Source organism: Homalodisca vitripennis, chromosome 1 (genome assembly GCF_021130785.1).
Source record: "Homalodisca vitripennis isolate AUS2020 chromosome 1, UT_GWSS_2.1, whole genome shotgun sequence".
NCBI lineage: Eukaryota > Metazoa > Arthropoda > Insecta > Hemiptera > Cicadellidae > Homalodisca > Homalodisca vitripennis.
Genome location: NC_060207.1, coordinates 152,166,223 through 152,183,925, shown reverse-complemented (window position 1 = coordinate 152,183,925; position 17,703 = coordinate 152,166,223).

The following is a 17,703-nucleotide window of genomic DNA, read 5'->3' as shown; positions in this document are numbered from 1 at the left end:
TGAATTACCTTACTGTATTCATAACAGAGAGTGCTCCCATAGTATATATATCCTGGCAAGCCTTTAGTACATTCATTCTCATATCTGCAGGTTGTTTGAGGGGAACAATTTCGAAATCATACCCTGGTAATAAACACTTGGTTTAGTGCTGGCTGCGTCATTTACGAGTATAATAAAACTCTGTACTTCAAAACAATCTATTTCTTGCTATATATGCGTGATACTTTGGAAAAGGAACTCTGGAGATACTGGAAATGGAGAAGTAACCTGTGTCCTCCAGGCAGATGATTCCTCGAACTCGCTGGCAAGTGTTCAGAGACGCCGGAAACTGATATTTATAGCTCGTCCATTCACAACAAACCAGGCCCCGACTGGGTGACATCTCATCAGAACGTATTTTTTATATCCTCCTCTTACTAAGAGAATATCAAAGGGAATGCTTTTCTAATTATCCCAAAGTTTTGTAATCTTTGTAATCCCAGAATTTTTTAACTAAAAGTTTTCACTGTCACATGCTTAATTTTTCATTTAACTTATATATATATATATATATATATATATATATATATAATTTTTTCAATAAACATTGAATCACAAAAAGTACTTGCTCCGCCGGGACTCGAACCCGGATCTCTCACTTGCCGGGTGAATGTGCTACCATTACACCACAGAGCCCTCACTTTTTACGATTCAATTATTTTGTATTTGGCCATAATTTTATATATATATATATATATATATATATATATATAATATAATTATTATTCTCCTGTATGTATACAGGAAGAACACACCTTGCCCTGTTCGTTAAACACTTACCAACACTTAGTTAAACGTTAGCTACTATATTTAGTATTCTACGCGTCCCTCCATCGCTTTAATCTGCGGAATAAATGAAATTTGGTACCGTTTATTATATCAAATGATGAGTAGAAAAAGTTTTAGCAAGTGTAAATAAATTTTAAATTGGGTGTCGGTTTCATCAGCGAATTTTATATTAATTTCCATGTGATAAATTTAAGACAGTCATAAAAGAATTTCATTTGTAGAATCGTATTCATTCATTCATTCAAGTGTATCCCTGCGTATAATTAGGTACTGCAATTTAAACACAATATTTGTATTTATTATGTAAAATTAACTTTACATTCTTTCTCTTCGCGTATTAGCATCTTTCTTTTGTAAGAGAAGGACCTTCACTTTAAAAAGTATATTTATTTGGCTCTCTTAAAATAAGCGTTGAAGAAAGATTTGCAATTTTCAATGGTCGATATTTTATATATAAAACTTCACATATGAAAAATATTATGAAATAATGTCCAATCAATGACACTTAAAAATAATAAAATAACGTAAAATGTTTTAAACTGATACACAATATTTACTGATTGTGCAAAAGGATTCTATGTTGTGATGAAAGGTCAATACATTTCATTGTACAATCCATCCAATCGAGTCACACATGAATATTGGTTGTTATTAAATACTTCACATAAATTAAATTTTCTTCTTGATGTTTACCACAATACATTTATAAGATGAATAAATTTTATAAGCTTGCAGCAATATTTAAAAGTGCAATCTGACAACTCATACATGGACCTGATTAAGATTAGAACCAAGTTTTAAAAGAGATTCCATGAATCAGAACTGATTGATATCTGTAATTAAATTATTCAAAAAACTAATCAAACGATATGTTTTGTTTCACTCATCAACAAAGAAAGATCAGATGATCTTACTTGTTTCATTAGTTGAATCCATTAGAGAATTTCCTGGAATACTGTGTTCAACATATAGTTTTTTTATCCTAGCGAACTGTTTCCATTCAGAACTCTACAACCTATAATTACACCAAAGCTTTCATTGAACTACACACAATTAGACTCTTCGACAAAGACCTATTGATGGGAGACCCCACACGTATGACCATCTTAATTATAAAATATCCGTCTCCACGCTAAATCCGTTTGTTTTAATTTACCCTGCGCACAGTTGCCAATAAAAAGCACGCTCAGATGAGCATCGGCCTGGGCGGAAGCCAAATTACGTGCGCAGCTCTCCAGGACGCAGTTGGCAGATAATTATTTACACAAGCCGTGTCTTTACATGGAGAGTACACATTATGAACATTGCTGAAATCACTAGTATAAAACAGGTTACCAAGTACACTTAAGTACAAAACTACTCAAATTTATAGACGTTTATAGGTCAAACTTACTACGTATAGGTTATTGTGCACCACGTTCCAGTTCGAAATTAAGATTTAAGATTATGATGTAAATAAATAGATGGACTATTATTTCAGGTTTTTCAGTTTTTGACAGATAAACCAACAAGGCCTATTAAAACAGTATTTGTGTGACATTAACATCCAAATATGTTTTAAATACATTTTCTGTTTGCTTGATTCCGCCACGATAACGAAATATATGCATTAAGGTGAAGAAAATAAAAGTTCTTTACCTAAGAATCAAGACACTAAATTCACAGCTTCTCACTTTGTTCAATCACAGTTGGTACGGGACAGGTAATACAAAAGCTAAAAAGCTAATTAATTACAGCTCTATATATTTGCTGTTTTAGAGAGTTAACTCTAGGGGTTTCCATAGCAGTCATATTCTAATGTTTAGTATCCAGTTTGCTGGACCTCCACCTATGTGTTTTGCGGGACCAAATCCTAACTTCTGTCCAACATCCTTCCTTTATATTTGTATTTATATTCCATCATTTCTATAATTGTACACACACACACACACACACACACACACACACACACACACACACACACACACACACACACACACACACACACACACACACACACACATATTAATATATGTATATATATATAGATACTCAAAATAAACAGTTCTTTTTTCAAAATTTATTATTGAAGATGGTTAATTTGAAAGTAAATTTTTGGAATGAAAACTAGACTCAAAAATTAAGGACGTTGCACTGAGAATGATATTAACAGGCAAAAAAGGCTGATATTTCTGAAATTGTCTATTTGGGTCTATCAGTTGAAAACGTATGAAAATATCTGTGAGGAATTATATTTGCTGTAGTAGAATAATTTCGGACATTTTAGACTGTTAGTTCTTTGAAGGATAGAAAATTTGCCTCGATTGGAGTTCACCCTTTCCTTCAGATCTATATAACGTGCAAAACAGTAAATGGTGACTAACTCGTCATAGTCAGGAAAATGTATTTTTAGATGCGAAAAGGGGGTGAGTTCAATTTTTAACATGGAATATTCTATCAATGTAACATGTACTCGTAACAGTTGTAAATATCCGATATCCTGTTTTAATTTTCTATAAAAAATAATATAAATTATTCTTAAAATCATAGCATTGATAAAATAATATGATTACTTTATCATACAATTGTCAGTACTCACTGAATCAACAACCAAATTCACATAAGTTGAAAATAATTGTAACTTGTATTGTGACTAGAGATGAAATTTGCTAAATAAATTATATATTTACCATAAAAAATAATAGAATCCAGTTGTATTTTTTTCATAATTACTCACTTGGTATATTAAACATGGATAGCTTTTTGTAAATGTATTGTGATATACTTTAATAATAATTATAATGTTATTATAATTATTCGTATAAATTCATCCAGTTGAACATGAGATACAGTTGCATTTTTCAATGTTAAACTAGGTTTTGACTATGAGATGTATTGAGTCAGTGACAAAGCTAATATAGCCATTAAAGCTAAACGGTTCTGAGTTCTATACAACATGAACAATATATGTATAACTGTAATAAGGCAAATATTGTAATTGGCCAAATTTATATTTATAGACGTGAGCCGAGTACACAACCTGTATTGTCTTGTTCTATCTATAGAAAAAAACCTTTTTTAATACAGATATGTATTGACAGCTACACTATTTTGTGTGGAAATCGAAATAGCCCTACTATTAAGCGTATAAAATAAATTAAATATTATTTTCTCATATAATGTGCTGCCTATTTTGACGGAATTGAAACCAACTATCACATAAGAAAATAAAACATGTTAAAATACCGCTATATTATTGTATACATTGTAATTATAATGAAAAATAGACTGAACAATTAAGGACGTTGCGCTGAGGATGATATTAACACACACAAAATTGTATTAGACAGGTAGATTTTTCGGAGTTTGTCTATTTGGGTCAATTAGTTGGAAATGTATGAAAATATCTGTGAGGAAATTATATTTGCTGCACATACTTGTGACATATATATATATATATATATATATATATATATATATATATATATATATATATATATAAACACATTCATAAGCATTCATACTTTTCATATTCCAACAGTCAAAAGTTTACTATATCTATAAAGTACCGGTACTAAAGTGTAATAATATTCCCGTTAATGCTAACACTTAATACAATACATACAGGGTTTGTATTTTGTTGTGACCAATTTCTGGCGGGAAATGTAGGAATTCATTTAGTTGTAATATTTTACGAGAATATTCTAAAATTTGCTATTAAATAAAATAAATCCTATTAATAGAATAAATCTGGTTAATATTAACAATAACATAATGGTTTGTAATTAAATAAGTAATTAAAACCCTGCAAATAATTTTATTTAAATTCCTCCACCTGACCTCAAGGTGTATGTGAATGCAGAAAATAAGTAAAATGTTTGAATTTCTATGAAAGGGTAGTGCAAAGTTTGTAACTACCTTACATTTAGCTTAATGCAACTAAAACTCTTTAGATTATCCAATTAGTTCAACCTAGAACGCAAAGCCAACTTTTGAAGGAAAATAAATAAAAAAACTTTGAATAGGAGTTCAATTATAGTAAAGTTTATCTTCCCTGACAGTTTAAAACTTTTAATACTATCATCATAGAGAGAAATAGAACTCCAAGACGAATATACCTTCAGTAAAAAATTACAGTTTAACTTCTTATTAAGATTATTTATTTGATAACTTGTGACAAAGATTCTTCTGGCTATGAGATTTAATGAAATACGTGTTTCCACAATATATATTAAAATTTGGACGTACGGTATTTTTATGAATGGAAGTCTGCCATTGAATTCCTGATAAACCTCGTGGTTTTGTTCCAAATGATTCTTGATGAAATATGAAAGGTTCAAATATTCTTAAGAATTTGGATAGAAATAAGATCTGTTTTATTCCTCTATTAGCAATACACAATATATGACTTTATCTCCACATTTATATACAACTACAAGTGCAAACGCATTATGTTATCGCTATAAAAGAAAGACTCCAGCAACAATAATTTTCAGAATCCCCACGAGTAACCCAGAAAGAAACTTAAAATTTCATCTAATCAAATACAAACAACATTCCAAAAATGTGTTGACGTGATTGTAAACGTATGGATTTCTCCCAGCAGATCGACTATTCCTCTGACGTGTTTGGTTTATCGGGAATGTGAAAGTGTTATAAATGGCACGAAAGTGTTAACATTTTTCACTGCAATTTATAAACTTTGTTTCAATTAGAAACACTTTATGCCAATTATTTTTAATAGACCTAAAATAAAGAATAGATAAATGAAATTTACATACACGTTTTGACTAGAAAATACACAAATGTAATACATTGTATAACTTCTGTGGTATATCGTTAATTTTAAACACCTGAAAAGACTTGCCTTACATAACAGAGCCTATAAAATCCATAAATTTAACAGCTTTTGATTAATTTTCTTAAAAATTAAAAAAATCAAATTATTATTATCTGTATTAAAATAACAGATGAAATCTAAAGATACTTGGTTTATTCTGTATACAATAAAAATTGGATTAAATATTCCCTAATTTAGTTGGACGTAGCCTACTTGCTCTCTGCATTAACTTACTATTTATTAACTTTCCAAATCCTGGCAATGACCATCACTAATTTTAAGATATGTAAATATCTATCATTCAGGTATAGGATTGTATACATTTTTAATAGTACAGGAAAATCTACTTGGGAATATCTAATTACGTTAACGAGAGTAGAAAAGTTATGCTAATACTCGTATTTAAGATTGTATTTATTATAAAAGGTGATACAAACTTCGGAGGGAAAGTTTGCAAGAAACTAAAGTAGACTTGGCCACTTGCAGACTAACTTTGTTTTTACGTTAAGTATTTTATTTTCCTGTAGTTGTTATTTACATATTGATTCTGAAAGGAATTAGATCATTCAGAAAAGCAAAATGAATTTATGTCTACGTTAAAGGTTATCATTGATATAGTTCAATATTAATATAGAGACACATTAAAAATAATAATTTATGTACATATATTTACTGCAAACTAATTTTGTATTATTCTTACTTAACATAAAAACTGAAGATTCTTATTTAGATTACTCATAAGTATAATTGATATACGCGTATACTTGTTAATAATCCCGCGTTACCTATAACTTTGAAGATACCATTTATACTGTCATGATGTTTGAAATTGAATGATCTCATAATGATCTCAGAGTTTTAATGTTCCCGTTATAAGTTAATGAATACCTTTATCAGTATATACATGAATGGTGTTTTATGATCTTAACTAATTTCATAGACTCTGTATTATATTTAAATTTCACTGAGCAGGAAAGGGAACCACTTCTTGTATTTCGTCTCAGTACAACTTACATTGGGCTTATGGTGCCAAATAACTGTGTGGTTCGATTTGTGCCATGATTACATGAGTTACAATTACCCGTTTTGGTCTCTAAATTACTTTTATAAAAGAATACTATTTCTAGAGAACGACATAAATCACATAAATAAAATGTTTAAAATATATTATTTCTGTCATAAAACTTATATAATAAAATACAGAAAATTAAGCAGTTTTTGAATATCTATTTTGACTAGCACTAAATTGTAGAGTTGTTTCGACCATGATTCCCTCTATTTATAAAAGAAGAAGTATAACGCTGTTAAAATGCAAAAGATTACAACCTCTTTCATCGAGGTAGTGTTACAGAAATATGATTTCTCTTTCACAACCTTGTCTTTAAAAATGTAGATGCTAAAAAATGTTTAAATCGTGTTAATGTTCGTTTTGAGCTTCTTCATACCAACATATTTTATATTCTCAGACTAATACGACTACCGATTCCAGTAGTCAAGTCTGAACCAACGTCAGTAGATGTTGCACTAAGAGGATGGTAAACTGGAGCTATATTTAAGATTCATAAGGCAGACTCAGCCGTGACGTTGGAAATATAATTAATTTGAGCTGTAAATACTCCCACACGTGCAAAAACATGATATAATAGTCATGTTAAACTCTGATATTCCTATCCATGAACACATAAATAATATATACCTGTTATATGCTTATGTTTGACCGATATACGACTACGTAGTTATAAGGACCTGGATTTTGAAAACAAATAGTGCGAAGGTGTGGGTAACAGTAGTAAAAACACTTGCTACTGCGTCAGATGTCATTCAAGTTTAAAAAACACAAGTAACAACTGTAAAACTATCAAATGCTACCATAACATATAGTTTTTTATCCATTTTCTTCGTTCTAAATAGTAAGTCGCCAAACCTTGTAATGCATTTTTTGTATCCTGTGGGAATTCAATGTTAACTCAGTTGTAGGATTTACCATTTTTACTGCGGTAGATCTTAAAATCACTTGTTTTGGTAATAAAAAACGTGTGCTAGTTTATTTACCAAATATCCCATGTTTGCATGTATTAGGTTCTTATTGTAAAATAACCATTCAGTACTCTACCCAATCGAATGAATAAATTTGGGGTAGAAAAAATACAGAACAGCTTTTACTGAGTATAATCATACCAATTTAATAGTTTTATAAATTTGCTACATTTAGTAGGGACAGTTATCTTTTGAAGAACGAAAGCGAATTGTCAATAACAAATTAAGACGTTTATGCTTAGCCACATTTTATTGGTTTTACAACATTAAACATTCGGATGATAGATTTGTCGAAATAGCTCTCTATTCACTCGTAGGATCAGTATTAAGTGATCCCATTTATTTAAATCCCCATAGCATCGCCTCCAGCGACTCTTCAACCGTAAGTGACTGCCCACGCAAGGTTGGAAGCTATTTCCAGCCGCTGCTAGTCTTGTATAAATACTGTTTCTATTTCTGTCATGTGCAGAGTAATGTGTTACAGAACAGTCAGCTGTCGTTAGTACACTTCCATCTCCTTGCTGTGTAATAGCTCCTGGCATCCACTTTGCAGTTGAATACTTGAGGAATGTGGAATACTTCTACTAGAATCTCCTTTGTTAGAGTAAACGATCTGCAGTACGTAAGCAGGGCCGTACCCAGCTTTGGCGGGCCCCCGTCATGTCCTGCCACCATTCGTCGACATGGTCCCTTCAAATAGTTTGGCGGGGTCCCCCTCAAGCCCTATGAAGGCTAGACCCTGGTAGAATGCCCAAAAAACCAATCTGAGTAGTGGTCTGTATGTAAGTGAAATATTAAACCATTGGAAATAATCGTTTACCAATTAATTGGCTGAGCTTTATCGAAGCCTACTCACCGGGCTGTAAAAATTCATTTATGCGTCTGTGCCCGACGAAACGACCTGACCTCTATACTTGGAATTCTACATTAATCTTCATTTATGTAGGAGGAACAATGAGTTTGATGTCATTCCATGGGGGTTGGATGAGCGTTGGCGAATATTTTAAAATTGGTTTTATAGGTAATCATTATGGTAACGAGCAAATAGCGGAATAAATACACCTGTAAACATATTCAGTACACCCTAAAAGATTAAAATACTTGACATAATATCACTTATGTTTAAGGATCGAGTAGTTGAACAAGGTGAACGTGTTGGAAGTTCTGACAAGATTCCCATCTTTACTGACAGAAAGTGAAAACGTTACGTTCCACTCATGGGGGTTAACTAAATATGACTGATATGATTTAACAGTTTATGGACATAGAAATTCATTAGATCCAATGACATTATAAGCACAGATGAATGTACTTTACGACATAAGTGAATTACAGGACGCCTTAGAAATAATTTAATTAGTTATTAGAGGTAGAAAGACAATTACTGAATAACATTCTTGTTTACTGATAATATTTTTACTTGTAAGAAAAAGGCGGGGATAAATGTACCACATTGAAACTGAGAGAAAAAAGGATCCGAGTGTATTTTTATTAATTTAAATCTCAAGTAAAGTAACACATTAAAGTCTTGAGAGAATGAGAGATGCTCCAGAGGTTTTGAAATTAATTCTGATTTTAAAATATTAATTTTACCCTTGGATATTTGTATATAGATTATTGTTAATAATATGTATTTGCTAGACTGAAACGTATCTTGGTGTTAAACAATGTTAATAATATATACCAATATAAAGTATTCAAATATATATTTATACTGTAATAACCCTGATAAATGGAAATTTAGGTATTACGGCATACTAACGTAATAGTTTACTTACATTAAAACATAAAACCAATATTTAATACTTTTATTATTTTGCGAGGCCTTTCGATATCAAGGATATCTTCTTCAGAATGATATCGAAAGGCCTCACAAAATAATAAAAGTATTAAATATTGGTTTTATGTTTTAATGTAAGTAAGTTATCAGTACCAATATAAGCTCCATCTACAACATAACGTAATAATCTTGACAAGCATGGACAAACATAAGTTTCATAGTTCGTACACTCGCTCTATATTACGTGTAAGTTGAACGAGGTATCATATAAAAACAGATCAAAGGAAGATTGGTTTTTATAACCCATTTTAGACAGCTACGACCCCGGACCATCGATCCCAGGCAGGGAGACTACGGCAGCACTCGGCGCAGAGCGGCGAGGCGGCTTTGTCATCTGGAGTTATCACAAAGGACGTTTTGTTGGTTTGGAATCATTGTCCATTCGTTTGTAAACTTTCGGGGCCTTTGTTCGCTTTTTCTTGCCGATGTTTTTAACGTTAATAAAAAATTCCCTTGGTTGTGAGTTTACGTTCATGTATTTAGTATATTTGTCATTTATGGGTAGTATTAAGTAAAATTCATGTAATGAGCGAATTTTTACTACCGCCTTAAAACAATTTTCTAACGTTAAAAATAATTCTAAAAGTTATTCTTAATGAGTCTAGGGACAGTATTAAATATAAAGTTCGTAAAAAAATGCTTTTTACCATAAGACTGTTAAACTATCATCATGTAACATTAAACCACTATTTATAGGTGGAATTTGAGCAGTAATATTTTTTGAAAATACTGATACGTCAAAATTTGTACTTACATTTAAAGCTAAGTTTAAAAACATTTATTTTAGATTTAAATCTAAGTTTCAGTTTGTTCCACAAGAAGGACACAAAACCATAATTGTAAAATAAAATAATTTCATAAACTGCAGGTATACATTTTTAAAGCCCTCTTTACTTAATTGCATTTTGTTAAGTTCGTAAAGTAATATTTTTGAAAATTTTAATGAACACCACATTGAGGGAATAACTGTGAACATGGTAATTACCGTAGCTCTTAATAGATTCAGTCTACACGTTTTATAGATGCAGTACGTATATGCATACAGCTTGCTTGAACTCCAGTCTTAACCAAGAAAACGTTTCAAGATGGAGGTCATTTGCAACATGGGTTATCTTTCGTTTCGAGTATCCCAAAACATAAATCAAAACATTTTAATTTTTTGACAACTATTATGCTTTCAAGATCGTGACAGTTTAAAGCTGTACATGCATACAATTGAACCCTTAAGTAATTTTGTTTAAAAACACAATTTCGGACTCATTTTAACTAAATTAGTTCACGTTATAGCAAATAAATGTGTATGCTTATAACTAATTTTATCGTGTAAGGTTTCAAGATTACGGAGTTCATAATATTTGAAAATGTTAGTTTATATTAACATTCCATCATTGAGAGTTATTTTTCCGTCAGTGTAGTGAAAATTAAACATTTAAAGGAATGCACCTTTTTGCTTGATATTTCGAGATGACGGCAGCACGTGAAATCCACCCTTTTTTCAAGTGAGCCGGATGGGTCTATTTTTAAACTCGCATAACTCGTATCCCACATGTTCTACAGTTTTGATCTAAAGAAGCGTTTTTACTATGAGCATAGTTAGGTTATTATACTTTATGGCTAAACTTATATACTTACACAAATGAAAATAATTTAATTCAATGTGCTCCGATTTTCTACGGCATACTAATTTTATGTCTACCCTACTTTTAAATTCTACTTTTAGTATGTGACGATGAGTTTTTGTTATTTGAAGATGCATAATATTCATTAAATGATTAATTGCAGCCGAATGAAAATCTTATCTATGCATAATATACGCTACTCGTCTGCCTTTAAACACTTGCATCGTAGTTTTAAATTGTTATTTTGCAGGAATTCACAAGAAATTAGACAGATTTAATCCTACAATTTTAGAAACTATGTGTAGAATATTTATACATAGCTGTGTTAGCCATGTACAATATAATTGGTAGTTAATACGTATTTATCTTAGTTATTATTAACTTTTTCCGGGAAGTTTTTAAACGGTAATCCTACTTAGGCGTGTACTAATTTTTATATACTGAGTGAGATTTTTGCCTGTTTACGGTTTAACAAATACGTTATAATTGTTATTTCAGTTACCGATGCCAACTTTACACTTTGTTTAGTATAAATACAACTATACGAATTATTAGAAAGTCTCGAATGTCAATACTGGTTAGTTATAATACTAGGTGGTCTAAAAATTGATATTATAGTATTCTTTTAGATATAAACACTTTTTCTGAAAGGTTCTAGATGCTTGGAGCTCAGGATGTTTTGGATACTTGACTTCGAGGTATCTACACTAGCTGGGTAGCATGTGTAAGGTCTAGTAGAGAGGCATAACCATATAAGAATACAAAACGCATTCAATCACAAATAATTTTTCTTATGCATTAATACTGTCTAATGAAACTGACACGGAAGTCTGCTTTTATTTTACTTTTCTTATATGTGACCATACTGTTCTGCAAATTTTGAGTATGACATTTTCAAAATTGTTTCTTAGATTGCTCAATGGGACATTGCTATTCTGCGTTGTAAGGGTCAGCATCTTATATTTATTTGAACTTATAAATAACTAATACGATAGGTTTTCGTAGTTTTTTGTTGTACACGTGTCGTACTTTTTGTTAACAAAGATTTGATATAAAAATAGAATTAATTACCAGGTACATTCAACTATTTTAACGGTGAACATAAAATAAATTATAACTATTCTGCTTATTTAATTATGAAAACATTGTTATTATATTACTTGCATTAAAATAAAATGCTGTCTATTCTAAATAAATCAGTATTATGAACATGTATGTAGAAAAGTAACAAATAAAATCATAACGTACATGATGGTATATCAGTTATTTTATGATTGTACCAAATATTGGTGTTTGCAAAAATTAAAATATTATTAATTTCATATGTGTATAGAATAATGTGGCAACTATCAACTGCGCACTGTACAATACTGCTGTGAAACGTAAACGTGTCAAATTGACGTTAGCTAATGTGATAGTATGTACAGTTGGGCATTCTAAACTGGACTAAATGATCCAGGATTATTTATTAGTGTGTCACCGGACCAGAAATAGCAGTATATTAATAGCTGTAAGCAGTAACGTGCTGGAAATAGTCGCACAGCTCTGCAAGATCACAACTGGCAGCACTCTCCAACCCGTCAACGAGCTCTCTTCACGGGGGACATGTTTATTTTCGGTTATGTAAAGTTTTAATGCAAAATTACATTTCTAATAATATAGGCTAAGAAGTTAGCAATGAAATATTTAAAATAATCAATAATTTAACAATGTAAAAGCAAAATCTCACCTTTTGATAAACCATTCAAGCTCTCTTTTTACTGTATAATAATACAGGTCACACAGTTGATCGTCTCTTCAAATTCATAAACTTGCTATATGAATGATTTATTTCGAAATTAGATATAGGCGACTTAAAAAATCATATCAGTGAACCGTCTTTGAAAAAAAGATTTACTTTATTACACAACTACTGTATATCCATTGCACATTGGGTACATTTTAGTTTTATACGTTTAAGGCTTAATAACGAGCGAAGTAACATAAAATAAACTTTAAGCCCAACCATTAAAATATACAGACGAAATTAGTGCTCTATGGAATGGAAAAAAGGCTAACATGAAATCCTATATTTACAACAAAATGTAATAATATTTTTATTTATGATGCTATAAATATAAATGTGAGAGGTTCAAACTGTATTACACTATTTCTTATTTTATGGCTTTAATTCAGGTAATATAAACTAATTTAATTATGTATATATATATATATATATATATATATATATATATATGTATGTATGTATATAATATCCCAAATGTTACATTCTTGAAGCTCTTGTCTTATTGGAAATTATATATTAATTTAAAAAAAATCTCCAATAATATAAAGTTTTTATTTTTGTGAGGCCTTTCGTACTCAATGAGTACATCTTCGAACTCACACAACTGAATAAAAGTAATAATAATAATGTATTACTATTGTTATTATTACTTTTATTCAGTTGTGTGAGTCCGAAGATGTACTCATTGAGTACGAAAGGCCTCACAAAAATAAAAACTTTATATTATTGGAGAGCTTGTTTAAATTAATGTATCCCAAATGTTGTTAGAGTGAAAAAGTCCATTATTAGAAGTTGCTGGTAAGTTAAACTACGTCTATTACCATACTATTAGATTACTATAAGAATTCTACCGTACCTGTATGTATGGCATGTAATAATTTCAGACCGTTTTAAGAAGAAATCCGTAAAGTACACAATTATTGGCTGAGCGTCAGGGAAGAAACTCGTCAGACTGGAAAGTTTCATTTCTGCCTCTCCACACGATATCTTAAAAACAAACTGATCTATAGGCTTGAAATTTCGCATGAAAGTTCAATTTTACATAGGCAACATTGAGTTCGAACATTGTGCATGTCATTTCATAGGATTTGACTGGGCATTAGCAAATATTTTTACATTGGTATTCTTGGCGTATTCCTCTTTTTTATACTTGAATCTTTAGTTCAGTATACAGGCTGATCAGGTTAACTGATTTGAGCCGCCCATTTAATAATAATTAAAAAAGTATTTACAGATAATATAGGATTTTCTTCCCATTTTGCGGACCTTTATGATACGATTTTCCGATTTTTTTTTTTTTACATGTATACTTGGCTAAAAACTCATTTTATAAGCTAAATATCTTTAATTCTTTGTGAGAATACTCTTTCAAGATACTTTCGGAATACAAAAACTATTAATAAAATTAATTAAAATTTAGAACCTATATTAAACATGGAAGCACTTCAATGAACGAAATGAGAGTTGTAAGATCTAACTGAATTTTCGATCTTGATTGGTGTTAAAATAAACACAAACAAAGGAGCGTCGAAGGACCAACAGAGTTTATACATACTATCCAACTATACCTATGTTTTGGTATCAACATACATAAATGCCTCCAAAACATTGTTGACCGTAACGTTGATCCCCTTTGAACTTTTGACTCCAAAATCAATAGTGTACTTAGTGTGACCATGAGAAATGTATATACAAAGTTTTGAAATCTCTCACCAATCAATTTCATATAAAAAATTATTACACTGATGAGCGAACAGATATTCAACGATTTGATTTTATGAATAATTTTCGGAGCTTTAAATAACATTGTTTTCAATATCTAAGTACATGTATCCATCTTCGATAATTTATTGTAATTATTGTTCTGTAGTGTTGAAGAGGTAACCTTTCAATCCTATCCAGAATCACATAATTTGATATTTTGCGATATAACATGTGAAAAGTTAGACAAAGGCTAGATTAAGTCTTAGAGTTTCCAAACATTGTGTGTAGGTGTTATTCTTCCATAGACAATTAAAATGAAGCATATGGCAGAACGGCCACGGCGAGGCTCAATGGGTCGTAGGTGGCCGGCCAAACACAACACCTTGCGCCGTTGGTGTCTTCAGCTTTCTTAAGTCATCGGACTAAAATATTGTTTGAATTAGACAGCCTGTAACAACATATGAAATAAACAAAGTGATTGTGATTGAAATAGAATTGTGTCGAGTAAATTTTAAATTAAGTTTTCAAGGAAGTTAAATTTAGTTTAAATGAAGTTTTTTCGACTTTTCCACACCAATACTGATTCTATTTTATGACTGCAATGGAGACGTTTCATGGTGGGAATTCAGGGTTCTCACAAAGGCTGTCTCCAGACGTATTTACAAGTCGGATAAAGAGGTATTTATGTTGACTCGTAAACTGCTTTCCCGCCCGACGCTTTGGTTCCGCTTCGATCACATTACCAGGCTATTCAGATCTTTAATGGCGGTTTAATGATTTCCATTAGTAAATTTTATACATGGATACAAAATTTGTCCCTACTAAATATGTTGGAATCTCCTATATAGTATTAATATCTAACAACGCTTTATATATTTAAGTATATTAAGAACAACCAACTTATTTTCAGCTTTTGTTGAGATATTGTTTATTTGAGTCTTTTAGATCAGAATAAATTCAGTTAGACGTTAAAAAGTACAACTTCATCCTATTATTCTTATAAATATAAATGTATGTTTATTTTTTATAAATATAAGACAAAAGACATAATTCAGTGAACCGTTTGATTTGATTGTTAATTAAGAAAATCTACATTTATTTTTAGACAATTCCCAAAATGGAAATTTACAATAAATAAAATATACATTTTTAACAATCACTGCCTTTTCTCTTCAGTAAGCTAAAATAAAAACTTAAATGTTATTGCATAACTTTACATTAGAATCTAAGCCTTTAGGTAAATTCCATAAAAACTTCGTAATGCAATCGCCCTCATGACGAAGTTTCTGGTAAGTTTTTTGGGTTTTTCCGATCATTAAACTAGAATGGACAAATACACATTTTCAAAATTATACTCGACTGATTTCAAACATAGAGGTAATAAGTCGTCCATGTTTTACAAGGAGATGTATATACTTATTTTGTCTTGTAAGAATCAAGAAATTGATTTTCTATATATTTGAAAAGATTAAGATTAATATTAATATGCTAACAGGTATTGTCCCATCAGTGTTGTGAAAATTAAGCATCCACACTAATAATGCGTCTTTAGTTTGATATATCTAAAAAACTCGAAAATAAAATTGGTGATATCTTATAATTTAGTAATGTAAAAGGTTCATTAATTTGCCCCTTTTATAATGTTTTCTTTTTTTTATAATAATGCAAAGGTTTTGAATTTCTGTACCTTAAAACGTCATACATTAACACTATTAACTATCTTGTTAAAGCAACAAATAAATACTAAACACTGAAAAAAGTTTTTGTTTGTTTTAAAGTAGCCTATGAATAATTTGAACTGTGAGTTTGAATTTAACAAAAACTATTACAATATCATGAACATTTATAAGTATAAGGTTTTATGCAAAATAAAAGGCATTTAGTTTATAGAATTCGTAGACAACATTCTGAAAAAAAACCTTTGTATTTCTTGTTTTTGTTCACGTAGGACAAGAATGCAAGGAACGCCCTCGTTGCACTTAGTTCTAAGAGGACATTTTCCCTACTTCAAATCAGAGAAAGGATGATCAGAATGAATAAGGTTGGTGGGTTAGGGGCCTCCTCCTGTCACGATGCACGAGGAGGGATAACGGCACCTTGGAATCAAGTGAGTCATGTCATCCTGGATGAAAGGGAGGTTAGCTCTGTTTCAGCCTCTTCCAGTTAAAGCAGGCGAGGGAGACCAGGTTAGGCAATAACTCACTTTACAACAATCCTTTAACCCTCAGGGAGCCCCACCCGCCCCAACAGTTTCCTCAGTAGTAAACTGAACTATCGATCAGCTCTTAATATGTAGACATTCTCAATCGGTGATATGCATTGTGTAGATCAGATTTTTATATCATATAAATTTTTGCTGTGTTCGGTATAGGTTCTACTGGCAGGTATAAAACAACCAGGAATGGTCTTTTTTGGGACTGTATATCTGGTTACATATACATTTATAACGTTGTTAACATTTATTATATTTTAATGATTCATCAAACGATGTTTCTGTAGAAACAATTTATGGATTTTGTACGAATTTCATAAAGTACAAGCTAGATAGAGAAAGTTTTTCTTTTGGACCTTCAATTACGTCCTCAAATTCTGTTTCAGATTCCTATCATTTATTATCAGTGATCATTAAACTTTCTTAATTTTGTTTCCAATAAAAGCTGTAATCTATTTTTTAATAATCTTTTTCTTAAAAATACCTTTTTAAAATTTATTGCACCGTATTAACGCCATTAATCCACTAAACATTCTACTAGGATGTCATTGAGGAAAGCATAAGGACCCATTCGGTTTGGGCAAAGCTGGCCTGTTTTCCTCTTGTATAATTAACTTGTTTTAAAACTTGTCTAAACCATTACGCTGGTCTACACCTCTAATAATATTAGTATAATAACTAACAGTTATATTTTAAAAGGAATAAAAATAAATATTTACAATCAAGATTAAAAATATAGAGTATATATAGGAGTATATTAAAATTTTGAAATAAAAGTTCTATTAGACATATAGATAAAACTCAATAAAAAATAAAGTGATAAAACAATTCAAGATTCTATTCAGATACTGCAAGAAC